Consider the following 11,620-nt stretch of genomic DNA (forward strand, 5'->3'; position numbering starts at 1 on the left):
ATATATTACAATAATTTATAAGAAGTTAACAATATCTAGAAATAATTATTAGTTAAGCTTACATCTACAATATCAGCTTAGGCATACACAAGTAGCTTTGCCAGGCGTCCGGATAAAGCCGAACGTAGTTAGGCTTTTTGATTGCATGTCCGGCTAAAATAAACGGTGTCCGGCTTTTGTTAGGCTTTTTACATTTCGCAAACAAGCGAGTACTGCCGCCGAGCGTGGCCGAGCGTAGGCGAGTCGACTTCCGAACCGATTTTATTTATTACTATCTAGCCGTTTTCCCGCGGTTTCACCAGCGTCCCGTGGGAGCTACTGCCCGCACCGAGATAAAATATAGCCTATGCTACTCGCAGATAATATAGCTTTCTAATGGTGAAAGAATATTTAAAATCGGTCCAGTAGTTTTTGAGTTTATAAATTACAATCAAACAAACAAACAAAGTTTTCCTCTTTATAATATTAGTATAGATTTCACTAGAAATTATCAAGATTTATGATAATAATCAAAAAGACTTGATCATCATCCTCCGAGCCTTTTTCCCAATCATGTTGGGGTCGGCTTCCAGTCTAACCGGATTCAGCTGAGCACCAGTGCTTTACAAGAAGCGACTGCCTATCTGATCTCCTCAACCCAGTTACCCGGGCAACCCGATACCCCTTGGTTAGACTGGTGTCAGACTTACTGGCTTCTGACTACCCGTAACGACTGCCAAGGATGTTTAATGACAGCCGGGACCTACAGTTTAACATGCCATCCGAAACACATTCAATGGTGTCTAAGATACCCATCCATACTTAGAAAGAACTTACAAACTTAGAAAAGTTGCATTGGTACTTGCCTGACTTGGGATCGAACCCGCGCCCTCATACTCGAAAGGTTGGTCCTTTACCCCCTAGGCCACCACGACTTTTTCAAATCAAAAAGACTTGATTTTACATAAAAAAAAAAATTGTCGTACCTATTAATACTAAGACAAAATCCTCAATAATATAGGGTGTCCGGTTTTTTTAACCAAATGTCCGGCCAAACTGGCTGGTCTGTCCGGCTACTAGGTTTGGCGACCTGGCAACGCACAAGCAACACTTTATGGTTTTTTTAGACAGCCCAGTTTTGAGTGCCGCGTTGTAGATGGCGTTAGGTTCTCGATTATAGCAGTTCATTTTTGCGTTACCTCACCGGCCTAGTATATAAAAAAAAAAAAAATCTGGACTGTCTGGTATTTCGCAACTAGACTAACAGCTTTTTCTGATCGGAAAATCCAGTGTGAGATGGATGTAAAAGCAAAGCATAATTCAGAAGGAGACGACTGTCGAAAGCATTGATTTTAGTGATATCACTGATTACCGATCGGAAATCTGAACGACATAACCCGTTTCGATTGAGCGATAAGCAAACAATTGCTAATTATGTACATAAAACGCCGGTACAAAAATGACGTTAAAATCTGCGCCACACTGCTCGAACCAACCGAGCGGTGTCGTTCCGTTTTCGCTCGGAAAATCCACCATTGTCAAAAAGTTGTCGTTAATTTAAAATTAAAACAAAAAAAAAATAGTAGATTGTGAAATCGTGTAGTCAAAATAGCTCCGATTTCGGTAATCCACCGGGGTAGAAGATAGGCGCGCGGTCGATACGCTCCCCTTCTTCCTTTGTATTTACATAACTGATTGGTATGCGACCACGGAAGCCCGTGCATTAGGTTGCTTTATTAATTGCATGTCTAAGTCATGAGATAGCGTAGTGTAGTTCTAATACGGAGCCGTTGTTTTGTTTGATGTAAAATAGTCTACGCCATTTTTAAATACAAGACAAATATGACGTTAATAAAGCAAAACATGCCTTTAGAGTCTGTCTTTTGACAAAGAACTACATTTATTTCTATTGTAAAAATAACTATTTTTAAGTAACTAAGTTTATCCGTGAGAATATTACAATCAATTTTAGGGAATGTACCTAAATGAATTAAATTACCAAATAATACGCCCCTAACAAAAACAAAACATTGTTACGACACACTCACGACAATCCAACGACAGGCCGCTTAAAAAAAATATCCTGCCAATCGCACAGTCTAAATGGTATCAAAACAAAAATACATTTCGGACAAAAACTCGTAACGACACCCTCACGACTACCCAACGACACTCACAATAAATAAAATTATTCCTTCCGTGAGTCGTGTAGTCTAAATAGCTTCCAGGTAATCCTGGGTCGATACGCCACCCCCGGCAGACGCCCTTCAGCTACCACTTGTAGGTACGCGGGCTTTAGCTGCCCTGTGGGTGTTTCTTTGAATTGCACTTCTTGAGTCGTGATCAAAACGAATTTTGTGAAATGTACTGGAGTAATAGTCTTGGTGTGTTGAAGATTGGTGAAAGGTTAATGATTGTTTTAGTTAGATGATTTGACAAATATGATGCTTGCCACATAAAGCACCATGCATGTAATAAGTAGTTTCTAATGGACAGCTTAAAAAAGAAAAATAAAGTTGTGGTTAGACTACGCTAATATTAAAATAAATAGTCCTCTAATGTTGCGTTTTCAATATTTACCCATAAAATTTTCGACAACCTTTCATTTGAATACTAATTATGACTAATGGTAATGCTTTACGATATGAGTCAATTCCCCGCATGTTTATTCAAGAAGCTTAATGTCAACTCATAATACATTGCTTTATAATATCTACTCATAACACTTACTCAAAAACATTTTCCCCGAACCGATCAAACTACAAATTGATTCCGATAGCCTTAAATTCGAGTCAACCTTCCAGTCCCCTTCCACGGTTTGGCAAAAAAATCTATAATGTATGCAGCGAACAACAATAAACTCATTTGGTTACAACCAACCAACCGTTCAAAGGTTGTTTTTTTCCACTCTGCAGGTAGGGAAGCCGCAAAAAGGTGTGGGTTTAGGTTACAAAAGCTACCTACCGGGCACCGAACAGCCGACCTAAACGGCTTAATTATTCACCTTTCAAAATAATTATGACTGGATCAATATTTTGTGATTCACAATCTTTTAAAGAATCATTCATATGTTTACGTTAATATTCATATGTTTTGCCTCCGCGCGTGAATTAGTTGTTTTTTCTTTGCAATAATATTCGTTCATCTCCGTATTTGCAATAAAACAATACATGCGATGAATGAGAGAAATAAAACAGTAGTATAAAATGAGTTCAGGAGATCGATGTGCGTAGGTACGCAACTAAAGCTAAGTACTGCTTTATGACTTCGGATTCATAGTTACAAAAGATTACTTAAGTATTAAATCGTCGCCGGAAGACACTGGATGCAGGTCGCCTCCAACAGGTATCTGTGGAGATATAAGGGGAAGGCCTATGTTTAGCAGTGGACGTCCTATGGCTGAGATGATGATGATGATGAAGTATTTAATTCCGGCTGTCACCCAGAATTTAGACGTAGCGGATTTAAGGAAACTTTGACACTAGGGCTTGTTAGGCGATTAAGTCTGCAGCTCATTCGATATGGAGAACAAGAATCAGGTATATTAGGTAGTTTACTACTTAGTTGTGTCAAAAATCACTGCTCTGGAGGTGACGTTATTGATGCATCCGTGCACCGGAGAGCTCATAAATATCGGTCCTGCGCCTGATTTCTGCAGTCGAGTCGGATTGCCGTTCCATCGAACTATGAGAGTGAGGGAATACAGAATACAATTATGTTCACGAAAATGCTTGTGTACCTACTACCTATTATAGGTAATATAATATTATCCTGCGCGGCTGGCTGATATCCTTAGAGAGAACAGCCGCTGTGGTCGACAATCAGTCTATACGCTATTATCAATGCCGATAATATTATGAGTAAGTACTTTTAACTTCAGCTCGTTAACTGCTTGGTAAACATGTTTATTAGTTAGTTCACTTCCATAAAAGGTAGGTATGCGGTTTTCTGTACAAATACTTAGTTTAGGCATGGTAAAACCATACTCGATATGTTACAAAGTCGTACTTGCTTTTTTCCTTGTTGCGGTTTAAATAGGTGCCTTCCTTTTTCCTCTATTTCAACTCGAATAACGAGTCTGGTATTATGTAACTTGTGGGAAGGTATAGATATAGAGTAGTTAGGTACTACTTAGCGATATAATTATTGGGATCCAGAAATATGTATTTGAATCATATAATGGCGACTGCCCGCTAGTTTGTTTCGTGCCCCCACGAGACATAGGTGCCTTGTTGCCCCGATTCGCGTCACCCCACTGCCACCATCGATTCGCCGTCTTAAGTTTCATGCCCGCAGTCTAGCCATAAGAGCGATCTTTTTATCATCATCTGCCTGATGATGATAAGGTACCACTGATGATAGATCTGATGATGGTCATTTGGCGATACATTTTCACCCATTCCCGGACCATCAAGCTATGATATGCTGGACAGTATTCATATCTATACCAAAGGGTTTATGATACGCTAAAATCAGAACTACACAAAATATAGATAAAAAAAATCAACAATCGCTTTTGCAACATTTCCTATTATGCAGGTAAGTAGGTACTTAACCTATGCCTTCTGGATTGGTACTCTTAATATTGTAGCTTAGTATGTCAGGGCTGCAAAATCTAATGTTAGAATCAAGCATCATTAGGTTAGCTGTTACGTACCTAAATATGTAACAGAAGACATCGTTTGGTAAAGGCAAGGTCTATGAAGATACAAGACCTTAATCCTGAATCATCAATCATGAAGGCTCATTTCAATCAATTCACTACTTCTATCAAAAGTTACATCCAAATTAAACCTAACAAAATAACGCAGAAGGGGTGTCCTTAATAGCCCCTCCACATTATTCTCTAGAAGTGGGAGTATCACTCTGACACTTAGCTTCGAACTCACAACAACACAAAAGTGAGTAGTTCTTTTTAACCGTTAAGGTTATAGTTAAAGTAACGTATACAGTTAACTAACAGTTTCCTCCTTTTGTCATATTATTGAATTAATAAATCAATTTTCCCTATCAGCCCATAACGTATGGTACTTTGAAGTTGGCATGTTGGTGGGGTCTGTAAGGCGAGCGTACGCCCGCGCAGGCGCAGGACCACTCCCGGGGGCGGCGCATGACGCTCGCCCCGCCCCGCGCCCCGCCCTCCGGCCCTTTACAAGGTACTCGATGAATAGGTCTCGTAACTTTGATGAGATTTTGGAGTCTTTTTTTCGATGTTTCTCGTTTTTTGGAAGATCTGCCACTATTGCAAGAAATGGATGGGATGTTAGCCTTGATTGTTGAGGATTGTGTTTTTGAATCCAATTCTTGGAAGGGCTTTTTGGTATGCTTGCATGTTTAACACTTTGAACAGTTTTCATTTGTTTTTGGGTCAAGTTTATCTTTAGTTGATGTGAAAAAATTGTTATGCTTTGGGAAGTACGATCTAATTCAGAATGTTGTGCGAGCTGGTGGTAAGTTTAATAATATTTCGTTATTAGTTCTGAGACTTGTGCTAAGAACCTTCTTCATGCTTATGGAGCGGTATCACTTCCCGCTCTAGGTGGTCAAAAAACGTAAGCTATGTAACGTAGCTATAGTCACTTACATATTTTATAGTAGATAGCATTTTTTTTCATAACTTTGGTTGACGCCTGTAGGTCCCTGGTGATCATCCGTAGCATCCCGTAGCCAAAATTGTTTTTTTTTTTATTCGTATTGCAACGGTTGGTCGGACTGTTGCAATAATAGTACCTAGGCGTTGTGGTGTACCTTAGGAGGGGCGTACCTACTTACGTAACTTTTGGGTTAATTGCGATGACCTGATCTGATTTTCAGATAGTGACGGGTTTTTGGGACTTCCCGTTGGTTCGATTTTAGTGAAAGTAAACTTCTTTTGTTTAAATTATTGTTTTCAAAACTAGCGATAAGGTTGGCTAGAATGATGGATGTACCTATGTACAAAAGTTTTATTTAAATGATATTTCCCATGATATATGATTTTCGGTGTTGCCGTTGTGAGGTTCAAGGAGATATTTGCTTTGCATATATTCGAGATTAAACGACTAAATAGGTAGAGAAGAACTGTGCAATTGTGGGAAGCATTGATCCTCGCCGATCGGGACCGAAGGCTGGATATGCATCCGGAGATGTAAATGCGCGGCCTCCTTATTTAAGATTTTTCTTTTCTTTTGTTTTCTGAAATAAGATCAACTTTCGGCATTCACTATTTCAGTGCCTAAGTATTAGGTATTTTGGCTTCATGGGAGGATGCATCTGCCCTTGTTCATATTAGTCACTTAACTACCTCCATGGGACTAGAAGGCGTGGCCTATTCTTTGGAAGACGAGAGCATAGTTTAGTTAAAAAGTTGAGGAGCTTAATTAATTACTACTTCAAGTAGGTCCTTATTTTAACTTTGTCTAGTGCAAGTAGGTAAATTAATTAGGATAGATTTGAAAGTGTTTTTCTGATTTTAAAACATTTTCAAGTTAATGCATAAGGTAATTATAGGTACGTGAAGTACGATTTGGCATTTTTGAATGTGTATTTTTAAACAAACTGATTATTGACTACCGATGGCTTTTCTCGAAAGAGATAAGCTACGATGGAGATAAGTTTAATTTAGGTATACCTAGACAAGTGGACTTTGAGCGCGTTTGAGTATAGGCCCAACATTTACGTGTTCTTCTTCTCGTTCTAAGCACAGGTGTGCTCTTCGGGTTGCTTTGTGAAGCTTCATCATCTACTTAGCCTTTTTGCAACTATGTTGGGGTTGGCTTCCAGTCTAATCGGATGCAGCTCAGTACGTACCAATAATCAACATGAAGCCACTGCCTATCTGGACTCCTCAACCCAGGTGCCGGTTCAAACCGATACCCATCGGTAAGACTGGTTGTCAGACTTACTGGCTTCTAATCAAGGAGAATAAAATGATTAGCAAAGATGTCATATCGCAAAATCTACTAAGAAAAATGTGGGTGTTCGGGGGACGAGAAATGTTACTAGCTCCGCCCTTAAACGTCTTCTTAGGAGTCCGCCTATGTTTTTCAAAATAAAATCATCAATCAATCAGGCAAGGCGCCTGACCTACTTATCTTCCTTATGGAATTTCCGTTCATCTTTCCTTCCTCCGCAGTTTTGACGCTGAAGATCGATTTCGGCCTCGGCGGCTGTTCTTATATAAGGAGATCAGCCAGCCGCGCAGGACATATTTATATACATACTCGCTTCCGCCCGTGGCTTCGCCCGCTTCGAGTTCGGTTGCATCGCGTTTCCAAGAGAACTCTTCAAAATTCCGAGATAAAAACTATCTTATGTTCTTTCTCTAGCTCAACTCAAGGTGCCACGGTAACACGGTAAAGTGCACCTCGCTCACTCAGTCGCCAGTGTGGTCGCCAGTCAGCGTGCGATTTCTTCAGCGACGACGTAACCAATTGACTGTCGAGACGCCGTGGCCACTCGACTTGGCGACTTTTGGATGCCAGAACTAGCCAGACCTGAGCCGCTGGCGCCGTCGCCATGGCGTCTTTGTGAGGCAGAGCTCTTACTCAACGGTGTTGCCGCCATTGGTATCTAAATCTATCTAATTGGTAAATGCGACTTTACACTGAAGTAATAATAGGTGGCGCTGATCGTAGGGGGTAACTATTATATAATCTGTGGTAGGGGTACTCGGATCTTAGACCCAAATCTGTGTTTGCTTTTTGATAGAAGGCCTCCCTTTGATAGAAGGTTTTACATTAACAGCCTTACTTATAAACGTGAATTAAATAATAAGTAATACTTAAGGGCTGTTTAAGAAAATTCTTACTTATAAACGTTGCTTAAGCATGTCTTAACTAACATTTAATCACTACTTAAGACTTTAAGTACTGATTAGTTAAAACGTTGCTCAGAAGGTGATAAGAGATTTTTATAAGTAAGGGGGTTAGGTACTGCATCGGGGAAAGTTTGCGTTGGTCAGGTAGGTACTTAACATTTTTTCTTCACGGCATTCTATGGGTTCTTGTAAAGATTATTTGTTTTATTGTTTTTGTATCTAAGCACTTACGAATAACCTGTACCTAGGTAGGTAGGCATATAGATTGCTAAAATATTACTAGAAGGCGAGTTTCGGATTCGAAACGAAAGAAGTAATAGGAGTATCAATCAAGGATTATTTTATCTGTTCATTTAAGACGCAATTTTACAAATATTTAGGGATGAAAACTTAATGAAAATAAAACCTTTCAAAATTCGGTATAACTTTGCAAAAAAAAACGAAATATTACAACAAAATAATAAATACACGAAAACCATACAACTTTCAAGCCCTACTCAAAAATACACGCACACTTACAAACTATCCCCGGCCCTAATGCTAGAGCGAGACGGGGAGAAGGGGCGTGGGCGTGTCCATCCACAAGTGGTGAGACAGCAATACATCTCTGTGAACTTATGCGATCCTGGTACCTTGACGTCTGTCTTACCTGCGGGAGAAACGCGCCGGGCCGAGACGGGTGGCGTTGCCGTTTTGAATTTGGAATTAGTTTCTTTCATTTTAAAACCAGGATAAATATTTGTTTAAAATTAGAACGTACAAAATATTTATAAAATTCGTTTAGAAAGTACAGCCAAAAAGTATTATTACAGAATATTTTTCCGTTTAGTAGATACTCGTAAAATATTGATTTCATTGAATATGCTATCAGATCAAACGGTAATAAGCGTTTTTTTTTTTCATTGATTCTCATGTATTAAGCAGATATTGGCTATTAACTGAGAGTTATATGGTGGTTTATGTAGCTAGAAAATAAAACTTAATCTGTGTAAAAGCAAACTTATGAATTATCTTTATTGTTTTTTTTTTTTTTCATAATATTGAAATATCAAAATTCGACAAATACCAAAATTTGCAAATATGTATCGACACCAAAATTGGTAACTCAATTTATTACATCAAAAAGCATACAAATACGGGAAATAGTAAAAAATGGTTCATAACTTTGAATAAATTAAACAATCTTCATTAAATTATCAATTTGTTAAAGTTGCTATCTCTATCAATATCGTTGAAAGGGTAATTATAAATAATAAGTCCAATAGAAATAGCTGTCGGCAAAATTAATATCTACGCAATTTATACCTGCCCAGAGAAAATAGAAAGACTTTATCAAGTCTTATTTATTGAACCAGCTCAAGAACTTAATTAAAATTTCATTGGATTAATTGGATCTATCATTTCAATAAGTATTATAAAAACTTTGAAAATGGGTGAAACTTGAAAAATGGCTTTTTGGTTTTGTTGGTCGAGAGAGATTTAGATTCTAATGTAGGCCTAACTAGGAAGATGAAAACAATATTTTTGTTCCCAATTTATTGTAGAGAGTAAGTTTGTCAACTGTTTTGTCCGTGTTCAGGCCTTCGAAATTTGTTGTGTCTGATTCTCCAGCAGTAAGTTAATGTTTTATATCTATAGTATTATAGCATTGTCTACTGGTGAGCTGGCTGCCGCACTGATCGTCGTCTACGAAAGAAAGATTCTGCCGTTGACAAGAGGCCCTGGTTCGAGACATCTAAAGAGAAGAACAGTCGAGAGTATCATCATACAATGCAAGAAAGCTACCATCAGGTGCGAAGCTTGGATGAAATGAATCTTCAAAAATACACGGAAGGAACTATACTCGTCGATATCAGGATTTGTTCCAGTCGTTCAGAACAAACTACGAGGATGAAGAAGAACGAGGAGAAGTATTTGTTCAACTTTCTTTCAGTCACCCACAGTTTATTTTTTTCCGGTTTTATCACATAGCCTGCTATCTGCTTGCTAGAAAAGACAATTGGCTTATTTATTTATAGCTATTAGCATATCTTTGCGATTGCTTTTAGAAGTAGGGAATCAAGGAGAATAAGGGTGAGATTTTGAGGATTTTCGGATTTAAGGGCTAATCATTAGGTATAATAGTTTACTCATAGATTTAGCCCGTTTGAAGTTAAACTGGCAGATAAATATGTATTTATGTTTATGACGGTATATGCTCGATTATGTATTTATGGTTTAAGAAACTAACGAAGATTTAAGGAAATTAAAGAAAGAAATGCTCCATGTTGTCTAAGATATAAAGATTGTAAAAGAGAAAACAAATAATAAAAATATCATAGTAGTTGTGATGATAACTATAGCCAACGGTACGTATGTGTGTTTATCGCAATGCGGATATAACAGCAATAAAATAAATAGTGGTGGCAATCAATCTAAGGCTAACCAAGTACCGATCGCCAATGACGCCAAAACAAACGTCACCTCAGTCATAAAATGCGTTTCTTACTCACAAAACGAGCTCGTGTACATGAATTTATTAAGCAGTCAAGGTGACGATCGATGAGGTCGCGCTTGCGCAGAACGCTCCATACCACGTGGCTGTCAACAGATGGCGGTAGCTAGCACTGCGCATGCCTCACAATATTGAACGCACGCACACATAGACACACACCGTCTATACACACCGTAACACTCTGACATAAATCATATGTTGTTCGCTCCTAACCATACGGCTTCAAATTACCTCTGCGGCGCGTAATGACGCAAGTCAACCCTTATCATCCATTCTCGAGCTTATTGTTATGACTATTGGGTCTACTTTTCATTGAGGTCCAAGTCGTGGAGTAACAGAAGTGGACGAGTGAGCTAAATGTCTCACAGCGAGCAACCGTGGACGTCAATTACCGTCTTTATCTGGTTGCCGTTTACGGGACGGCATGGCATACCACTCCAACGGAGTATTTCCACATTCCTGCTTTCAAGATTTAAGTTGCTTAACACAAGTTTCAATTAAATTGGACGGGAGATAAAGGATGTTTATGTCCTTAGGCAGTAAAATTCTTTTGATAGCCCGGGAAGTGATGTAATAAAGCTACTACTTTTTGGGCTTGTAAAATTATCACTACTTACGTCACTTGCTCTAGTTTTTGTTCAATAATGGGATTAAAATTGGCTCACTAACGTCAGAGGATAATGAGATAAATGGCTTATAATTTTACATGGCTTTTAAACTACACGCACTTTCTGTTTCATGTTTAAGGTACGGATAGGATTAACTGTTTAGGCACAAAAAAGTATTTACTCATAATTCGTTTGGAGGAGATTGGTTTTAAAACATTAATGATGAGCCTGAAAATGATTTTTGAAGAGGTGGTGGAAGAAACTCTATGGCACTAAAAAATAAAAGGAGACAACGACAATGAAGCTTAAAAAACTTAAAATTCCGAGCTCTAAAATAAAAATACAGCAGTCAGCATTGAATGCGAAACCAGGAACTGCGAAACGGCAGTCTCCAACAAAACTCCATTATTTAATGGGGGCTATGGCAAGTCTGCGAAGTTCTACGACCAAACAATTTATGGTGTTGGCCATGCCAAGTTTGTTTGTGACAAACTTCGAGCAGTTGATATAGAGGCACTTTAGAATTTTGCATGTTCATTGCACGAATGAAAATTTCATGGAGTGGTTCATTTTATGGCAATTGATAGGTTTTTGTAAGTTTTATAAAATGAGGGAAACTTTTCTTAAGAAAAAAATACTTTTTTTATAGAAAAGATGCAAGCTTTCAATAATTAAGAAATCTACAAATAGATAAATACTAGAAGTGGACGGTGATGATGAATTGCGCAATTTTTTTCATCT

The sequence above is a fragment of the Helicoverpa zea genome, chromosome 6, assembly GCF_022581195.2.
Source record: "Helicoverpa zea isolate HzStark_Cry1AcR chromosome 6, ilHelZeax1.1, whole genome shotgun sequence".
Taxonomy (NCBI): domain Eukaryota; kingdom Metazoa; phylum Arthropoda; class Insecta; order Lepidoptera; family Noctuidae; genus Helicoverpa; species Helicoverpa zea.